Genomic DNA, 21,123 nt, shown 5'->3' on the forward strand with positions numbered 1-21,123 from the left:
GAAATTTCCACTTTAATCACATAGTTTATTTTGTCATTAAAGTAGAAATCATAAACTTCATCTTAAAATCATTTAATTTACTAGTTTCTTAAATCCCATCGTAACTAATGTAGCATGTTAAATGCTTTGTTTTGTATTTGATCTTCTATGTGCTCTATATGTGTGAATCATTACGTGCTTCCGTTCTTTCTCTTTCTCCGACAGGACACAGAATCCATTACATTCATGATATTACAGCTCTTTGAATAATTAAAATACTGAGATGTATACGTGATCATTTTCATGATGATTGGAATGAAAACATGTTATTAAACATGGGAACACGATGGCGCAGTGATTGTTCATGTCTCACACAAGATGCTGCTGCTTCATGCGCAACCTTCGATGAAGTAATTTATTGCAGCAGTACTGTCTCTTTCAAACATAAAAACCTCAAATTCCTGTCCTTACTTTTCTTTCCCCAAATACCCAATCGCCACACAATCAGCTCTGTAATAGACGTTAAGCCATCTGTAAGCTTACAACGACGATTCTTCAAAACTTTTAAGTAACATTGAAATATCTTCATAGTACGTGTTTAATTATTCTATCCGTCTATCCTTCCAGTTTCGCACCAGCCTCAGTAAATATACAGCGCAAGGCAGGAACAATACATGAACTTGCTAGCGCTGCGGCACCGTGTCCTCACATGTTTAATTATTAACAATACAGATTATTTAAATGAAGTTAAAGTTTTATCTGTATAATATAATCAACATATTTTGCTGCATTTCATCTTAAAAATGATATCGTCATCATATGTAAATACGCACTTTATAAAGTGGCTCAGGTTGTGCAATATTATAAATGTAGTGCAAGTTTACAGTGGGGTAATTGTACTTATAAGTACAAACAGTTCTACAAGGAGCAATTGATTGAGTGCGTTTATAGTTCTTGGCATGAAACTGTTTCAGAACCGCAAGGTCCGTACAGGAAAGGCTTTGAAACATTTTGCCGTGGCTGAGGCAGCGTGTGCTTGATGCTGTATACCGATAATTCTCTTTCCGATCAGCTACTGCTGTGATTCCTCACTCAGATACAGTGATATAAATACTCCGAGTGGTGCAGTGAGAGTTATATGGAAAAAGATGATCCACTGTAGCAACGCCTAACAGGAGCAGCTGAAAGAAGAAAAAGAAGGTGCAGTGAGAGTAACAACGCTCAAGCAGTTATGGTATTTGGAATACTATGGCTATTCCCTGTTCCATTATATTATTACAGCTTAATTATAATCAGATGCATTACACTAATAAACAATATGCGGTTAGTTTCAGTGTATTTATAAAGCCAATAAAAGTCAGGAATGTGATTCTAAGAAATAAAGGGTAACCACGCAGGAACAGTAGCACTGCTTTGACGCTGGGTGCCGCCAGTCTGCAAAACCGAGTGGAGAACTTGCATACAAAAGGGTATGAGGTTCCGTTGAAAAGTGCATGGCTTTACGCAAGTTTAGGTTTTATACATTGCAATTTGAACGTGGAAACATTCTTACGCATCTTTTTTGTGCGTACGCACCATTTATACATGAGGCCCCTGATGTTTACGGGACTCGGACTGGAAATGCCAGCATAAATTCCTAGCCTCAGAGCCACCACTCCGCCATCCTACTCATTGAGAGAGCAAAAAACGAAAAAGATTTAATATTGATCAATCACTCAAAGATATTGAATTTTTAAAAGGTACAGTAGGTAATAGGTCATCATAGTGAATTAATAATAACTCTGATAAATGTCTGCTTGATTTTAAAGATGTTTTGAACTATTTCTTAATAAAATACATTATTGTAAGTGAATTAGTTTCTTAATAAAATACATTATGGTAAGTGAATTAGGATTCAATTGATCAAGACACAGTAAGATCAAAAATCTTATTTTTGAAGTGTTCTTTTACTTGCAGTTTGAAATGTAACCATTAGATGTCAAGTTGCTACCTATGATTCCCCGATACAAGAAATAAATAAGGTTATTCTGAAGCTTATTTCCATTGTTCTTCTTAAATAGTAGATTTTTTCCTCGAAATCACAGAAGCTTAATCCCATTGCTCACCTTTTTATTCTACAGTTAAGATTGTGTTCTTTCACAAATATATTACTTTGTGTAGGAATACTATTTTCCAGTTTCAGATTCTTATTCTGGACCCCATTCTACAAATGTTGCCTCTTAATATTTTCTTGTGGTATTACACACATGCACTTCGTCCTATGGAAAAACAGTATGTGCTGTGACATGTTAAACCATGTGTTTAGTCGTAAGATGCACATAATCCAGATGCGGGTCATCCTGAAAATCTAAAACACGTTAGGAAGTTGCATCACACACACATCATATGCAGAAAATTCATCAAAGTTCATCAATAGGTAACCATTTCTGAACAAATCTGAATCGTATTATGTGATATCATCTACTGTTTAATTCTGTTCTGTACTTGTAATATTTCTGTTGGACTATTATATTGTTTGGAGGATTAATTTGTGTTCTGTATATTGTAATGTATTTATCCCCTTTTTATTGACACCCACTGCAGGCTGTAGAGGGGTCTCTCTTTGAACTGCCTTTCCCAAGGTTTCTTCCATTTTTTTTCCCTACAATTGTTTTTTTTTTTTTGGAGTTTTTTCTTATCTTCTTAGAGATTCAAGGCTGGGGGGCTGTCAAAAGGCAGGACCTGTTAGAGTCCATTGTGTGATTTTGGGCTATCCAAAAATAAATTGTATTGTATTGCATTTACATCCAATTCATAGGCAAGAATGTATACAGTCTTCCTAAATCATAGACCCTTGAAATGCACACAAAGCACTAGGGACCCTGATTTTGATGAGGCTTTTAATTTTTTTACTATACTGGCAGCATCTGGCAAAAAGTAGGAAACATCTCTGGATGGTTTGCAAGCCTATCATTGAGCACAGCAAAGCAGTAATCTACTTCTTTGTTTTGTCTTTGCACAATGTCTTGTCTTGTTTGTGTTTTAATTTTAAATCCTAATTTTAATTTATTGTGTTTTTAACTTATTATTTGCACTTCATGTTGTTACCCTGTGGATCCTGAGCATCGCAATTTCGTCTATCTGTATACTCGTATATGGTTGAGATGACAATAAAGTTCACTTTGACTTTGACTTGACTTTAGTCCACATTCACTCAAACCAAGCCAAATAGTCGCTAAACAAAACTAGCCATCGATTCGGTCTTCCTTCTCTTGAATATAATGAGCATAATATTTTTGAAAAAAAAAAACTCTCATAACTCGAAAACATAATCACTATTAATTTCAATAAGAAATAAATGTATTTTTCATACAAAAACACTAAATTCAATTATAGTGAACTCATCAACCTCAGTGGTTAATAGCTATTAAGCTGTACACTAAAGCAGAATTTCCCCTTCATTAAATATTCAATAAAACAGTGGTTTACTGGGTGCCAGGAAGCGAGTTCATAAATACTGGATTACACAGCAGAGTTACATATGCAAACTAAAAAATATAGTAGTGAACTATCAAACCAGCATAGGGTGATTAGATGGAAATCTCATATCGATTTTTATCTCACTGTCCTGAAACAGAATTCTCAGTCACTGTGGATGAGTAACTGTGAATGAGGAGTACTAGCCTGATTTACATAAGATGTCCTTGAGTGGCCACTAAAAGCGGGTAACTATTTCACTTAACACTAGAATTACCGGAGCCTACGAAAAAACTCGTAATTCCGTCCCACCTTAAATCGCTTCTTAAATCCCTTCACACCTCTCCGCCAGCATCCTTTGTCCTCTAAATGTGCTGATAAAGAGAAGCTAGGAGCAGCCGGCTATTCCATCCCCCCACCAATTTAGAACGTGCACGAACTTCTCCCAGCTCATGCCTTGATTGATTATCTGGGAGTGAAGTGGAGCTTATGAGTGGAAATAATAGATTGTTATTTGGAACACACGCATTTCATGTCTGTTCCGTTTCTACAGTAATCTGTGTAAACACATTGTTAAAACAGAAACGTTTTTTATATTCTACTAGTAGATGACAAAATGTAGGCATAAACTATATAATGTATGAAGCCTGAAGTCCAAATATCAAAGAAACATTTTCACAAAAGATACAAATATTACACAACAATTGTGCTTTTATTCAAAAATATAACTGCAGAAACAAAAAGCCGCCTTAACATGCGACATTGACACCCTTTTATTGTAACTGCCTCTGTGGTGCAATCGAATCAGTTCCCGCCTGGGAATCAAAAGGTCACGAGTTTGATCCTGCACCACTCCTTTTTCAGAAGTTAACTGCTCTTAGTCTTACTATTTTAGAATAAAAACATACATTTGATTTCAGTCTGTAACAGCCGGTGCAATTTATGATCCTTGTAAAGGTTAGCTTTTTTTTAAATTCACTTTTCATTCTCTCAGTCGCGTTCAGAATCAATCCATACAACCCCATCTGACACGGCTGTTTTCACATAAAGACGCGCTATAGCTCTGCAGTGTACCACGATGCATACTAATGAAGAAAAGGGTTCTGACACACAGACGCTGGCGAAGCTGCCTTCTTCGTATCTGACTGTCACTTGATTTTCTTTTATTCAGTTTTATTGAGTGTTCCTGCCAGTCCCCGCATGTTGCTGTATGCTGTTTCTTTTGTACTGCAGGACATGCAGAGGAAAGAATGGTAAAGAGCAGTAACTTCGGCGCTATATGCAATCATCAGACACTCCCCATCTGCCCGTTGTTTTGTTATACTTTTACACCAACATATGTTCCTCTGTTTGAGCATGCTCAAATGGGCATTCTCAAAAAATACACGTGTAATGCCACGAAAAGTGCACGCAGACACTTCATTTCGCAAACAAAACAAGTGCACATTTATTCAAGACTACCTGTATAACCGAAGAAAAAGAAAGCAAGTTACAGTAGGCGATTGATACGACAGCTTGCATGGTGCAATGCTAAAAAGTGCTGATTTTCATTCTGTGCTATATAAAATCATCACATTCAAATATTAACAGTTCCCACACACTCAAGGACCGTCCTTCCTACATTTACGACACGTGTACTTGCTGCCGTGTACACACCTTTCTGTGCTATGGTTCCTATTACACTGAATGAGCACCTGACACTGTACTTTCCTGGGGGAAGGTCCCACATCAGAGAATTTCCAGTTCCTGCATAAAATCACACCCGATCTGACGCTGTTCGTTTTCAAATAATATTGCATTAGTGCGATGATATTTTCACATATATTGTCTCTTTCTTTCAGGTGTGTAATAGAAACCACAGCATAGAGAGAAGTGTGTACATTGCTTCTTACAGGAAAAGGCGATGGAAAAAGTGCACTTGAATAAAAGTGCACTTTTGTTATACTTTTACACCAATATATGTTCCTGTGTTTGAGCGACACGGGCAGATGGGGAGTGTCTGATGATTGCATATAGCGCCGGTTACTGTCTTTACCATTCTTTCCTCTGCATGTCCTGGAGTACAAAAGAAACAGCATACAGCAACATGCGGGACTGGCAGGAACACTCAATAAAACTGAATAAAAAGAAAAGCAAGTGACGGTGAGATACGAAGAAGGCAGCTTCGCCAGCGCTTGTGTGTCAGAACCGGTTTTAGGTTGGGGTGTTTGGCGTTAGTATGCATCGTGGTACACTGCAGAGCTATAGCGCCTTTAGTGAAAACAGCCGTGTCAGATGGGGTTGTATGGATTGATTCTGAACGCGACTGAGAGAATGAAAAGTGAATTAAAAAAAAAGCTAACCTTTACAAGGATCATAAATTGCACCGGCTGTTACATACTGAAATCAAATGTATGCTTTTATTTTAAAACAGTAAGACTAAGAGCAGTTTACTTCTCAAAACGGAGAGGCGCAGGATCAAACTCGTGGCCTTTTGATTCCCAAGCGGGGGCTGAGTCTATTGAGCCACGGGGGCAGTTACAATAAAGTGGTGTCAATGTCACATGTTTAGGCGGCTTTTGTTTCTGCAGTTATATTTTGAATAAAAGCGCAATTGTGTTATTCTTGTGAAAATGTTTCTTTGCTATTTGGACTTCAGGCTTCATACATTATATAGTTTATGCCTACATTTTGTCATCTACTACTAGAATATAAAAAACGTTTCTGTTTTAACAATGTGTTGACACAGATTACTGTAGAAACGGAACAGACATGAAATGCGTGTGTTCCAAACAACGATCTATTATTTCACTCTAAAACTCCACTTCACTCCCAGATACTCAATCAAGGCATGAGCTGAGAGAAGTTCGTGCACGTTCTAAATTGGTGGGGGGATGGAATAGCCGGCTGCTCCGAGCTTCTCTTTATCAGCACATTTAGAAGACAAAGGGCGCTGGCGGAGAGGTGTGAAGGGATTTAAGAAGCAGTTTAAGGTGGGACGGAATTACGAGTTTTTTCGTAGGCTCTGGTAATTCTAGTGTTAATCTGTTTTCCCAATTAATGTGTAAATTGCCTAATGAAGTATGAGTATGGTACGTGTTCGGTGCAACATCTTGCAGATTGAGGGAATAACAGAAATTTTATAAAGGCAAAATTAATTGCTTTTCAGTAACTCTTATACAGTAATATTACCAACTAGTCTTTGGATGTTGTGCCCCATTTAGGGCATACTGCAGCCTGCTGTTCAAGTCCCTATCTCGATCATTGTTTGTGTGAAATGGGCATTTTCTCTAAGTATACAGTACATGGTCTCCTTTTGAACACATGCACATTATGTTAATGTAAGAGTTCCCAATATTTATATGCATGTGTTAGTGGGCCCTGCAATTAATTGGCCCCCTTTTTTGACAGCCTTGCCTTCTGTGAAAAATATGGACAGGCCCCAGTCCTCAGAAACCCCTAACTAGATTATGCAGGTTGTGACTGTAAAGTTATTGTGGTGTATACTTTGATTGTGTTGATGACACTGCGACTTTGCAGGTCTTAGTTAAAAGGGGCTCCTAATAGGGTGGTGGCTCACTCAGGGTTGGCTGTGCTATTGTGTGTCACCATCGAGTGTTGTGTTGATTGCCAATGTATGGACCGTGAGTCTGCTGCACACCACCGAAGCACAGAAGTGTAAACATCAGAAGATTACATAAACTCGTTTACTGTCTCAACAAATACACGGCCAGACAATGTTCAATGGGATAGTAATGTCTTACCAGAATATCAGATTTATCCGCTTTCAGATGGCAAAGAAGGAGAGCTGTATGAAAATCTGTTCTGGTGTTCTGGTAATACAGCATGGATTTTTAAGATCTTGGTGAAGGATTAGACTCATAATGACTTTGTTACCAAAATACATTTTGATGGATCATGGGGGATTCAGAGCATTATCCAGGACAGTGGGGGTTCTGGGTCAATTGGTGCTCAAGATAAGATCACACAACACACCCCTCCAACTCTACCTTTCAGAATTAAAGCTGTTGCAAACTACAGTGTTTAATCCACAAGATGTTGGTCTCTGTATTCTGTCATAACAATTATAATAACTCCATATTTTTTTTAGGTATTTTGAACAATATTGTAACTCTGAAAAGTGAAAAATATTCCACATGCAGTTCTTTAAACTGCAAAGTATATAAAAACAAACATAATACACAAATATGTGAATACAGTGCCTTTGCTTAAAACACCGAAAATGAGAATGTAAAGCCACACATGTAGTATTGAACACCAGCTGCAAAGAGGATAGAAGGACTCACCCCCCTGCCATCGACTGCATTAATGTGTTTTGAGCACTTGATAGCCTTCCGTGATAACATCACATCACAAGTAAAATACAAGATTTACACAAAGGCCCTGTTGCTTTACTTACACCTGATAAACTCTGGGAAATATGTGTTAAGGAGGTCAACCACTATCTGAGAGGAAAGTATTAGCTCTCCTTTAGATGAGTGTGAGGAGAAGCAGAAAATTATAGCAGCCAGTAAAGCTCTCTTCACAGGCTGTAGGTGTAGCGTGCTGCCTGAGTGTCAGCTGCATGCTAGACATGAACAGGGAATGCTTCACTCAAAAGACTCAAGATAATTTGAAACAGATGATGGAGACTTTCAGAGATTAGGATATATATATAAACCCCATGCAGCCCCTAGTCTTCTTGTGGTAGTTCACAGGGAGATGCACAAAGAGAGGGAGATTCCCGCGACCACCAATGCAAAATTATAGTGGAACAACCTGAGACTAGCAGTGTCTCCTCTTCATGTCAGTATTTGTTGTTTGATGACAATATCAGTATGGACAGATATTGTTGATTTCCATTTATGTTTAGCCAGTTTCTCCTTGTTTAAATTCTTAACAAATCTTCATTTATATATGTACCAGTTCTGTATTTAGTAATTAGTATAATCTATACTTGTATTTTGACTGAGAATTGTTAACAGCACTCTGTGCCTGCAGTCAGTGAAGAGCACTACACAAAAAATAAATAGTAAAAATGTTATTGTATGGGAATTCCCTGTGGCCAGTAACTTATAACAAGACCATATAAAAAAAATAAAACATCAGCACTTTGTTCAGTTCTGAAAACGTTTTTGCAGGATTCTTAGAAAACATATCCCAGCAATGTTTTTTAAACAGTATTGCTCATAATTTATCAGTAGCCAAGAAAAATAAGAGAGGGGCTGGTAAACTGTGTTCTGAACACGTTTGAAGCAAGCACTAATTAGTTTAAGATCTGAGGACTGTGAAACTGATGCAGCTTGTTCTGTAATTCAATACACAGAGTTTATTACAAAAGAGGCATCTCTAGGTTATTTAAGTCACATCACACTATATGTTTAGGCTCGTGGTGTTTTTTAAAATTTGGACCATTGCACTGGCACTTAATTCGTTTGGTTGCTTTCTGTTTGTATAAAAATAATAAGCTCCCTAAACACCCAACACAAAGGCATGGACACAAGTTTTAAAATTTAAAAGAGTGTTTATTTGTGGGAAACCATTCTCTGTAAGTGTCTCCCACTGCACCAAGCACAATACAGTCAGTCAACAGCAAGCACACAGTAATGCTTTGTCTTCTCTCTGTCATTTCTCTCTCACTCCCTGTCACTGCCTCCTCTTCTCCAAGCAAGCTTTGTTCTTCTTCCTCCCAACTCTGGTTCCTTGAGTTGTGGCATTTAACCCATTTAATGCAATCTCCACGAGTACTTCCAGTGATAAGGAGCTGCGACTCCAAAGCACTTCGGGTGAGGTTGAAGCTCTACACAGCAGGGACTCCCAAATCACACAACTACCCCTTGCTGACCTCATGGGACACAACAGGGCAGTCCCCTGGGACTGCATTACCCACCCATGCAAAGATCCCAGCCTGGTGTGGCTACCATCTAGCATCCTAGGGGAGACAAACCCCTGTGTAAGCTGTCTCCCAATGTCCTTCAAGGATGAGGGTGTTCCAATCAGGCAAGGATTCTGGCCATTCCTCACAACGGTTAAATAAAGGAAAAGTGAATTATGCATATACGTATCTACGCTCAGTCTTCCAAAACACCATTCAATACTAAAGTCTAAAGTCAATACTAGTCTAAATGTCTTCACATAATGATGTACATATGTGTCATTTTAGTCATGCAGTGTGTATAGTCTGTGTATTCTTTGCATGTTATTGTGGCTTGTACTTTTTCACCTCAAAGACATTCAATCCTGAACTTGAGATGCTTCAATTTAGGCAGCTCAAAGCCAACATATTTCCTTAAGAAGAGGGCAGTGGTAGCCTCTTGCGTTTAAATATATATGGGTGTACTTTGTCAAAAGATGGCAATGTCAGAGCATATCCAAATGATCTGATGCCAGTTGAGACAAATAAAGCACAAACATTCTGTTGTCTGATTGATTTTCTGTGATCTGAGATGTCATTAGGAAAGAGGGACATATATTTTAATGTGACTTACAACATTTGACATACAATTGGTTACATTTCTTTTTTTTCTCCAGTTGGAGCTTAGGGGGGTAAAGTGACTTGGTCATGGTCACACAGTGTCATTAGCAGGACTTGAACCCACAACCTCTGAAGTACAGAACCTAAACCACCACACCACACTGCCTGCCTTGGTTAGATAAGTTTGGTTTTGCATATGATGAGTCTGCACACATAAAGGAATATTCTGGAATGGCTTCACCAGAATTTTTAAGCCCACGCGGCAGCTATACATTCTTTAGCTAAAACTCCCTAAACTGTTTCCCATTCATTCTCTAAGGAGGTGCTAAACCACTACCAATGCAATCTATTTTCCACTATATCCGTTTCGGGGGACACTGTTCTACGCTTTTCAACGCTCTGCCCATCCACCTGCCTGCCTTCAGTTTCTGTGTTCATAAACAGGCTGGAGTGTTTTTCTTTTTTTCTTAAGTAAATTGATATTTTTATTCTATCTATCGACTTTCACATCTATCCCTACACTCACATCCTGCTTGCCTGCATGCAGCTTCTGTTGATTGATATATGATTTAATTTACTTCTTTTTGATATAAATCGCTGAGTTAAAAAATACAGTATATATAAAATAAAATTACTATATAGCTAATACTAAATTTAGGTGACTTTACATTCTTTGAGGCATTCATTTTAAATATTAAAACAGATTCCAATACAATTATAGTGCTAGTCTACAGACCAACAGGGCCATATTCATTATTCATGACTGAATTTAGCAATCTTTTATCTGATTTGGCTATAGATTATGATCACATAGTACTGATGGGGGATTTTAATGTACAGATTGATGTGGAAACTGACACTTTTAGCAAATGTTTTACTTATTTGTTAAATTCAGTAGGATTTTGTCAGATTGTCAAAGGCCCAACTCATAATCATAACCAAACATTAGATTTAATTATAACTTACAAAGTTGAAATTCAAAATTTAAATATTACTCCATTATATGAAGTTTTTTCTGATTACTACTTAATTACATTTGATTTAGTCCTGCCCTTGCCAACGCACTCACAGATTAAAACAAAGACAGTGCGACATCTAGATTGTAATTCTGCTTCAAAATGTATAGATACTTTGAGCAAGTCGAGGGTAATTATGGAAAACCACTTAGATCAGTTAACATCAAATGTAAATGTGGAAAACAATTTAGATTAGCTAACATCACATTATAATGTGGCCTTGAGAGATAATCTGGACACAGTGGCTCCCCTTAAAACAAAAGTGATCAAAGCACATAGAAACTCTCCCTGGTTTAATGAAAACACTCACGCTCTTAAATTAGAGTGTTGAAAACTGGAGCACAATGGAGAACAACAAAGCTGCATGTCTTTCAAATTGCATGGACAGAGATTGTTAAAAAATATAAAAAAGCTCTCTTTAAAGCTCGCTTAGAATACTATTCTACAATAATAGATGTCAATAATAAAAATCCTCGGGTACAGTTTAGAACAGTGGCTAAATTAACAAATGGGAATTCAAATCTACAGTACAAAATACCAACAGATATTAGCAGTACAGATTTTATAAACTTCTTCAATGAGAAAATTAAAAATATAAGATCCCAGATCTCAGCATCACAGTACAAACCACATACTAGCTTAGCAGACCCTGCCGCATTGCATTCACCACTTTGGTAATTTTAATCCTGTAACTGAGAAGTGTTGATTTTACTTTCTAAAATGAAACCCACTACTTGTTCCCTAGATCCAGTGCCAACAAAACTAGTAAAAAGTGCAATGGGTGTTCTTGCACTGCCTATTCTAAACATTATCAATAGTTCATTATTGCATGGCACAGTACCTGATGCACTAAAATTGTCAGTTATTAAACCATTACTTTAAAAGTCAAAAGTTTAAAAGTCAGACCTAGATCCACAAATACTTGAAAACTCAAAATAACTTTGCAGCGGCAAAGTACTGCCTTAAAATTTTTATTAAGAAGAAAATTAAACCTTTTTAAACTGAGGGAAAATATACCAATAATTATTTGTTAAGGATCTCTTTGTATACCACATTGTGAGTTCGGCCCTCCGGTTGTAATATGACCAAGCTGTGCGCTGAGCTTACTCTTGAGCATGCAAAGTACAGTTGGCCATGTGAACAGTAATCTTGTTTCAAATCTCACAGCTTGGATTGCTGCTATCATAATCGGTTTGAGTTTCATGGTTTGTTTCAATTACGACAGTATTTGCAGGACTTGTGTTGAAGTGACATTCGGCATCTGTCAAGCGTTGTAAGCATACAACCGGTTTCATTGATAACTTCACATCCAGCTTTTGAGAGTTTCAAATTCATAAACATCAAAGTGTCCACTACTGAAATCGTCACCTGTCAATCTAAGATGTTTAAGAGGCATTGGCAGTTGTCAAAAGGTGTAAAATATTTGGCCATTTCAGTACACTTGAAAGCGACAACCGAACAATTCAGCGGCAGCCATCAACTCACATGCAGAACCATAGGTGAAGGGCTTAAGCATTTCACTCTTATAGTGCTCCTGTGTAGTATAATTATCTCCTGTACCGTCATCAGTCCACACCTTGAACCTGTTCCATTCATTCAATACATAAGACACAATGTTCCTCTGGATATCAAGAGTGAGCCTGATATGGCCGTGCAATATGTAACAAAGAGAATGGAAAAGGTAGGTGCTATCTCCGGGCATGGAAACCACTCGGTAAGTGAAAGTTCTTTGATCGATAGTGATCACCTCGATATACATGTTAATGAGGGTATGGTTGTAATGATAAAGGAAATGGGTACCTGAACAATGTAAAGTAAGTCTAAAATACCTACACAATAACTGTAATCGCAATAAACGAACAATAAAACTGCGGAGAAGCCATGGATTAAATAAAAAGGCTATAGTTATCAGCAGGGAGATGTGAATCCCGTGGCGAAGCAAGGAAGGGAATGTAGAGACCGGAGTGACGGACGGCCTTATATAGGCAGGCAGCCATCAACGTGGGACGCGTTGGAATGGGGGACCCAACGTCGCCTCACACGGTGACCGAGCTGCAGGCTATGGACGTATATGTACGTAAGTAGGATTCAGTTAGCGTTTGGGAACCCACGTACCAAATTTCTTGAAGATGGGCCCATAAGTAACAAAGACCGTTGAACAGTTCAATATGGCGGCTGACAGTGGCATCATACCACTGAAATAAGTACGTACATTGGTTTTGGTTAGCGCAGGGAAGCCGCCTACCAAATTTCGTGAAGATGGGGCCATAAATAAGTTCAACATGGCGGACGTTGTTGACCCTTATGACCATTATGCGTAGAATTTTGAAATGAAACCTGCTTAACATTTGTAAGTAAGCTGTAAGGAATGAACCTGCCAAATTTCAGCCTTCTACCTACACGGGAAGTTGGAGAATTTGTGACGTTGGAAAGTTTAATATGGCAGCCGACAATGGCGTCATACCACTGAAATAAGTACTGTCACAAAACGAGACAAAGACAGATAAAGGTTTGGGGCAGCCACCCATATAATTTGGTATCTTGGCTGCAAAAGTCATTTTTTTAAAGCAACTAGCACTGAAGTGCATACAATGGAGTCCAAAACCAGACTGCGGGAGAAGGGAAAAGGGTAGGCTTTTAAAGGGGAAGACAGGAAGTGAGGTCATAAGGATCGGGCACGTGTTCATTATTCATTGGATCAGGCCCGGATGTGACATCAGGGGGGCCGGAGCTGGTAAGGTCTGTTTCCATTGGTTCGGTCCCAGAAGTGATGTCAAGAGAGCCAGGTGGAGCCTCCCGGGTTTGGTCTACAGAGAAGTGAGAAAGAGAGTTAGTGCACTCTGCCACATCCCGGCATGCCTCAGAACTGCCTTCACTTGAGCCCTTTAGCTGCCTCCCATGCGCGCGTGCGTGACAATACATACATCGGTTTCGGTTAGCGCAGGGAAGCCGCCTACCAAATTTCGTGAAGATGGGGTCAGCCTTCTACCTACACGGGAAGTTGGAGAATTAGTGACGTTGGAAAATTCAATATGGTGGCCGACAGTGGCGTCATACCATCGAAATAAGTACGTACATCGGTTTCGGTTAGCACAGGGAAGTGACCAACCAAATTTCGTGAAGATGACATAAATAAGAAAGTTCAACATGGTGGAGGTTGTCGGCCGTTATGACTGTTACGTGCAGAATTTCGAAATGAAACCTGCTTAACTTTTGTAAGTAAGCTGTAAGAAATAAGCCTGCCAAATTTCAGCCATCTACCTACACGGGAAGTTGGAGAATTAGTGATAAGTGAGTGAGTGAGGGCTTTGCCTTTTATTAGTATAGATAGATTATAGGCCTATTTCAAATTTACAATTTATCTCTAAAATACTAGAAAAAGTAGTCGCCAATCAGCTTCAGTCACACCTTACGCATTACAATTTATTTGAGAAATTCCAGTCTGGTTTCCGCACTGGTCATAGTACAGAAACGGCACTAACGTGGTTTGTAAATGACTTTCTGATATCCTCTGATGAAGGAAACTCCACTGTAATTATGTTGTTAGACTTAAGCACAGCATTTCACACCATTGACCATTCTATTTTACTGCACAAGCTAGAAAAACATATTGGCCTTACAGGTACTGTGCTCGCTTGGTTTAGTTCTTATTTACCAAATCGATTCCAATATGTACAGAAATGTGCTGACAGTACTCCATCATTATACACAGAACTTCAACATGATGTCCTGCAGTGCTCAGTACTAGGACCTCTACTGTTTTCAATTTGCATGCTTCCACTTGGATCTATCATTAGGAAACATAATGTTAATTTTCACTTGTATGCAGATGACACCCAGTTATACCTTTCATTTAGATCAAATGAAGTTTCTCCGATGTTGTCTTTAATTTGTTGTGTTAGTGAATTAAAGGAGTGAATGGATACAGATAAAACAGAGATGTAATTATTGGAGGGAATGAAGCTGATCACAACAATATTTTGTCATTATTTAACTCAGTTGGAATCACCATTAATTTTACTGAGTCAGCCCACAATCTAGGAGTTATCTTTGAATTTAGCATGTCATTTAAAGCGTATACTACAAAGTTGTCCAAATCATGTTTCTTCCATCTTAAAAATGTTGGGAAATTAAGCTGTTTTCTAAATAAGCAGGATTCTGAGAAATTAATTCATGCATTTATTTGAATTATTGCAAGAGCAAGAAAATACAAACACATAACTCCAGTTCTTAAATCCTTACACTGGCTCTCGGTTAAGTTTAGGGCAGATTTCAAAATCCTCCTTTTAACATATAAAGGATTAAATGGCCAAGGTCCAGCTTACTTATCTGAATTTATCATGACTTACAAACCAGAGCGCACATTAAGATCTCAAGAGGCTGGTCTGCTTATGATTCCAAGAATTAATAAAATAACAGTGGGAAGTTGAGCTTTTAGTTACAGGGCCCCTAAAGTATAAGAAATGCCCCTTCGGTCTCAGCTTTTAAATCCAGGCTGAAGACTCACTACTTCAGTTTAGCATATCCTCACTAGAGCTGCTGATTAACTGTACAGACTGCATCTCTGTTGTTAGTCATTGGCACTAAAACATAAGTAACATGATTGTTATAATTTGTTACAAACCCTCACCTATTCTGTTTCTGTTCTCGATACTTAAATGTGGCACTTCGTGCCACAGCCCACCTGCCAAGTTGTTTTGCCTGCCTATGGTAAAGTCATCCCTGATGGAGGATCACAGGAATCGTGGGGTAGAGGGGTCCTTTCATCGGATTGGCTGGCCCAGCACTGTTTCAGTTGTGGAATGAATGACCAATAGGTGGAGGCAGCTTAATGGCCAAGGTCTCCAGGACTCTGAGCAAATCCAAATCATATTATGTGATATTGTCTACTGTTAAATTCTGCTCCATACATGTAAATTTTGAATTTTTTATACTGTATTGAGGATTTGTTCTGTTTTGTGTATTGTATTGTATTGACCCCCTTCTTTTTGACACCCAATGCACGCCCAACCTACCTGGAAAGGGGTCTCTTTTTGAACTGCCTTTCCCAAGGTTTCTTCCATTTTTCCCTACAAGGGTTTTTTTGGGAGTTTTTAATTGTCTTCTTAGAGGGTCAAGGCTGGGGGACTGTCAAGAGGCAGGGCTTGTTAAAGCCCATTGTAGCACTTCTTGTGTGATTTTGGGCTATACATTATATGCCGATTACATAGTAGTGCCTTCCCTGTTTTTTCTGACAGTTTTATATCTATTATACAGTGGCTTCCTGAGGTATTTGTCTATCTAGTGCCTTTCACATTTAACTCTACTCTCACTGCCTGCCTGCCTGCCTGCAGCGTCTGTCAATTTATATATGATTTCATTTTTTTTTTTACATAAATCGCTGAGTTATAAAAATACATACACAGTATATATAAAAGAAAACTAATATATAGCTAATACTGTTATCTGTCTATTGCTTTTTCTGTCTGCCAGTTAAACAGTGAATTCCCTGTCTATCGACCTGTCTATCTAGTGCCTTTCACGTCTCTATATACTCTCACTACCTCACTGCCTGCTTGCCCTCCGTCAGCGTCTGTTGATTAATAAACAGGCTGTATAACATTTTTCATTTGTTTTTAGACATAATTTATTACTAATACTGTTATCTATCTGTCTGGCGTCCTTGGCTGCCCATTATACAATGACTTCCCTATCTGTCTGTCTGTCTGTCTGTCTGTCTGTCTGTCGGTATATCTCTTACAGAACTTAAAAACAAGAACAATTGTAACAATTTTTAAAAATAATATTTTAAAAAGAACATCCCACAGAGAGCTAAATCCAGGCTTAAAAGAATAGAACATGAAAATGACACAATTTGAATGACTGACAGTACATAACAATTTACAAAGTTTTATGTCCTTTTGAGGTTAAAAAGAAAAAAAAAAGCTTTCTCCTCACCAGGGACTCGAACCCCATCTTCACATCAAATCAGTCCTGCTGTGTTCTGAGTGGCTGGGCAGTCTGTGTCAGCTCTACATGGATGGCCGCCCAAAGTAAAACTGGAAAAGACTGTCAAAACTAATGCAGTGTGAGGTGCTTTACGTCCTGTTGATTTCTCTCAGTCACTTCAACATAAGAGTCTCACAAATTTCTGTGCTTTCAGAAAGCAGTGCAAAAAAGCAAACCAAGTACTGGAGACTCTTGCTGTTTAGACCAGTTTGAGAAGAATCCCACAAACATTTTCTAAGTTTCACTGATTATGTCCTGCAGTAGCACAAGCATAAGATGCACAACCTGCTTTTGCTCCTTCTCTCTATCTGTTTTCATGAGAGAGCTGGAGACACAGTAGTCCTCTAGTGTTCTTGCCACTACCACAATCTGGCACATATAATTAGTCTACCTAACTCATGCTATGCATCTTCTCATATGTTTGAGTAATAAACAGTGATTTTTGTGAAACTGTGCCGTGTTCTAACTATAGTAACAAAAGGTGCTGTGTTTCCTGCAGCAGTGTCTTCCTGAATGGAGTCAGACTTTTGCAAAATAACATTACTACCCCTGAGGATATACTTAAAACTACTTATGCACATTTACATTTGCATGTGTGGTATCGAATGTATACTATATACCTTGAGTAAGAAGAGGGTCTGTTGTAATTGTAATAATTAACTCATGTGTATTAGATTTTTGTGCAGATTGAGTGTCAAATCAACAATGACCAAGTGTTCCTTTTTTGACGGAGAAACATCCCATCTGGTGTTATAGGATTAGTTATTATTGTGAACCCAAGACTAGCTGATAAACAGTAAAACTTTTTATTTCAATAAGGTCCGAGCAGAGGACTTTCCTAGAATGTGTAACCCAGTGAAACATCTCTGATGAAATCATTCCCAGGTATGGCATTGACACGGAGATACTTTGGATAGTGCCAGACAAGAGTTGTGTGCAATGTAGTATTGTGAGCTCACATTTAGAAAAAAATATGTATTATCTTCTGTTCAGTTACATTTATTTTTTCAAAAGGTCCTGTTTACGATACAATCTTATTTTTTTGTTCTCTAAGTTTTACTTCCAGCACTAGCAGACTGAGTAGTCTTATTTAATGAAGCAGGTGATGAAATGTAAGACTTCAACAAAGGAAAAACTGAACATTAGGAAATCAGGGTTCTTAAACTATGGGTTGTGACAATTATGTTACTTATTTGCCACATTTGGGACAATTCAGCATGGATTCAATTATTATACTCCAGCCCAGAGGTTTCAATTTGTATCAATAATCTAAATTTTAAATTTCATAATTTATAACTGAAGTATCATAGGGATGCCTTTTATTGCCAGTTTTCTTTGACATTGCTCTTGAACGTCTTGCAAACTACTATTACAAACAATCTGAGAATCATAAGGGAAAGATCTGAACAAAAAATACGTTTAAAGATATTAGATTAGACTTTACTAATCTTTATTGTCAAATACACTGCAAGAACACAGTGACATTCTTGTGCCACAGTTCCAGTGATGATAATGTATAAATAACTACAGTAAATACGAGTAGCAGAAGATAAATAAATACAGTAAATAAGAGGAAACAATAAAAACAATTTACAGTACAATTACACATAAACCAGCATGTGGGTACAGTGCACAGTACAGGGCAGGTAGGTTCAGGTTTCTGGGAGTTCCATGACCTTATGGCCTTGGGGAGGAAGCTGTCCCTGAAGCAGGTGGCGTGAATGGTGAGGATCCTCCAGTGCTTTCCAGAAGACAGAAGTGAAAACAGGGGTTGAAGTGGGTGGCTGTGATCAGAGTCGATAGATTCAGCTCTCTTTAAAAATCTGGATGAGTCTATGTTATGAAGCTGTGGTAGGTCAGCCTCAATGATTTTAGAAGTTGTACAGATAGTCGTTTGGAGGAGTTTGCGATCCTGGCAAGTCAGGTTACTAAAACACACCATGATGTATCCAGACAGGGTACTTACAATAGAGCAACAGTAGACATTCACTTGTATTTTAGTTTCCATCCCAAAGTTCTTTAGCCTCTTCAGGTAAAAGTGCCTTTGCTTAGACTGTTTTGAGAATGCAGGTGGTGTTGACAGGCGATTTGGACACATAGGATCCTGAAGCTGCTATCTGTCTGAACAAGGGAGATGTGGGGTGGAGTATGACTGCCCTTGGTCTTTCTGAAGTCAACAGTGACCTCCTTTGCTGTGTCAACATTCAGGGAGAAGCTTTTGTTATGGTACCAGACAGTTAGGTGTTTCACCTCCTTCGTGTAGAGGGCCTCATGATTGTTGCTAATGAGGCCAATCACAGTGCTGTCATATGCTAACTTGATGATGCTGTTGCCCTCTTGCTTTGCCACACATATATAAGTGCATAGACTGTATAGCAGTGGACTGAGTTGAAATGGATCTTTATATTACTGAACAGTACTCATCAATTCAGTATGCACTTAATGTATTTCAAAATCTTGAGGTTCAAGATGAATTTAAATCAGGGAATATTACTTCCTGTGAAACCCTTTGCATGTCACCTTAAATCTGATCAGGCTTCTTTACCTGCCAATTCAAATTTAAGCTTAGCCATCTGATTTAATGTGCTTCATTAGACCTTATTAACTGGCCAGGTTTTAGTATCATATTAGCTGTGATAATTAATACTGTTAAAATATTATACTCTTCCTCTTTAGGGTTCATTCTAATATGTATTAAAATATATTTCTTTAAAACAGTGGATGCAATTATATTTTGGACCATTTGAATAAAAAGACGAAATATAAAGTACTTTTTTAGAGATATAAAGCATGGAGGAATATGGTACTGCCTAACTTTCAGTTCAGATACTATGCTGCAAATAGAAATCCTGCGGGAGTATGGCACAAATCAGACAGAAATTAACTTGAACCTGCTTGGTCAACCATGATAAGGAAATGCTGCAATAAATCCTCCCTGTACGCTTTACTCTTCTCCATTAATTACTGCTGATTAAGTTTAAATACAGTGATTCAATGCTCAGTTAAATATTGCATCAGCACAAAATCTCCAGAAGGTTAAGATGCTACTCTCAGTAGTATTTTTCCACTACTGTAAAGTACAGAAAATGATATATATGTATGTTAGAGATTTGCTTGTGAATAATTATATTTGGATACTTTGAACGACTGGGTGGCACGGGTGTGCAATGGTAGTACTGCTACCTCAGAGTAAGGAGACCTAAGTTTGCATCTTGTATCCTCCCTGCATGAAGTTTGCATGTTCTCCCCGTGTCTGCCAGGGTTTCCTCCGACAGTCCAAAAATATGCAAGTTAGGTGAATTGGTAATACTAAAGTGGCTTTATTGTGTCATTGGGGTGTGTGTGTGTGTGTGTTCACCCTGCGATGTACTGGTGCCCTGTCCAGGGTTTGTTCCTGCCTTGCGTCCTATGCTAGCTGGGCTAGGCTCAAGCAGACCCCCTCGACCCTGTTCAGGAAAAGCTGTTTTGAAAATAACAGACTGATGACCTAGAGATACACAGAAAGGCTATCTAGATGGAAGACACACATTAAAAATTTCATAAGAGACTTTTATTTGCAAAAGTGCTCACAAAATTTAAGAAATAGATGAAATACAAGTACAGATTAGCATAATATACCAAATAAAGATACACATTTTTGAAAATACACAGAATGCAAATTAGAAAATGATTAACATACATATAACAGTTTGCACCTAACCAAAACACTTTGAAAATATTTAAATATCTTGACTTTTGAAAGATTGAATGTATTTTTATCAATTAGTAAATGTAAGCACACATAAAATATAATCATTGCCCGTGCTTATGTAAGTAGTTTATCATATAACATATGTGGCCAAACACTTGTGTAAGAGCCATTTGCTAGCTATTCAAGTTATATTAAATGTTTGCCTATATATTACTGCATATTATATACAGTAGGAGGTTCTAATAACCCCAACAAGCTGAATTGAATCGGTATATTCTAACTATTTCTTGTTCCTCTGACCATAGATTAGTCTCAGTTAGTGACCTGCCTTGCCGTTAGTGAGTCATGGAAGACACAAAATTTCAAACTGTTCAGTTTTATGCGCAGAGCCGTACCTTTAGAACATACTGAATGTGAAGTAAAGCATAGTGAAATAACTCATCCTTAAGTATAGAAACAATTGAGGTTTAACAAGTAGAAAAAGTTTTCCTTTTTTTTGCCTTTTATTCTAGGTGTGTAACAACTTTTCTTTATCATTG

Source organism: Polypterus senegalus, chromosome 17 (assembly GCF_016835505.1).
Source record: "Polypterus senegalus isolate Bchr_013 chromosome 17, ASM1683550v1, whole genome shotgun sequence".
Classification (NCBI taxonomy): Eukaryota; Metazoa; Chordata; class Cladistia; order Polypteriformes; family Polypteridae; genus Polypterus; species Polypterus senegalus.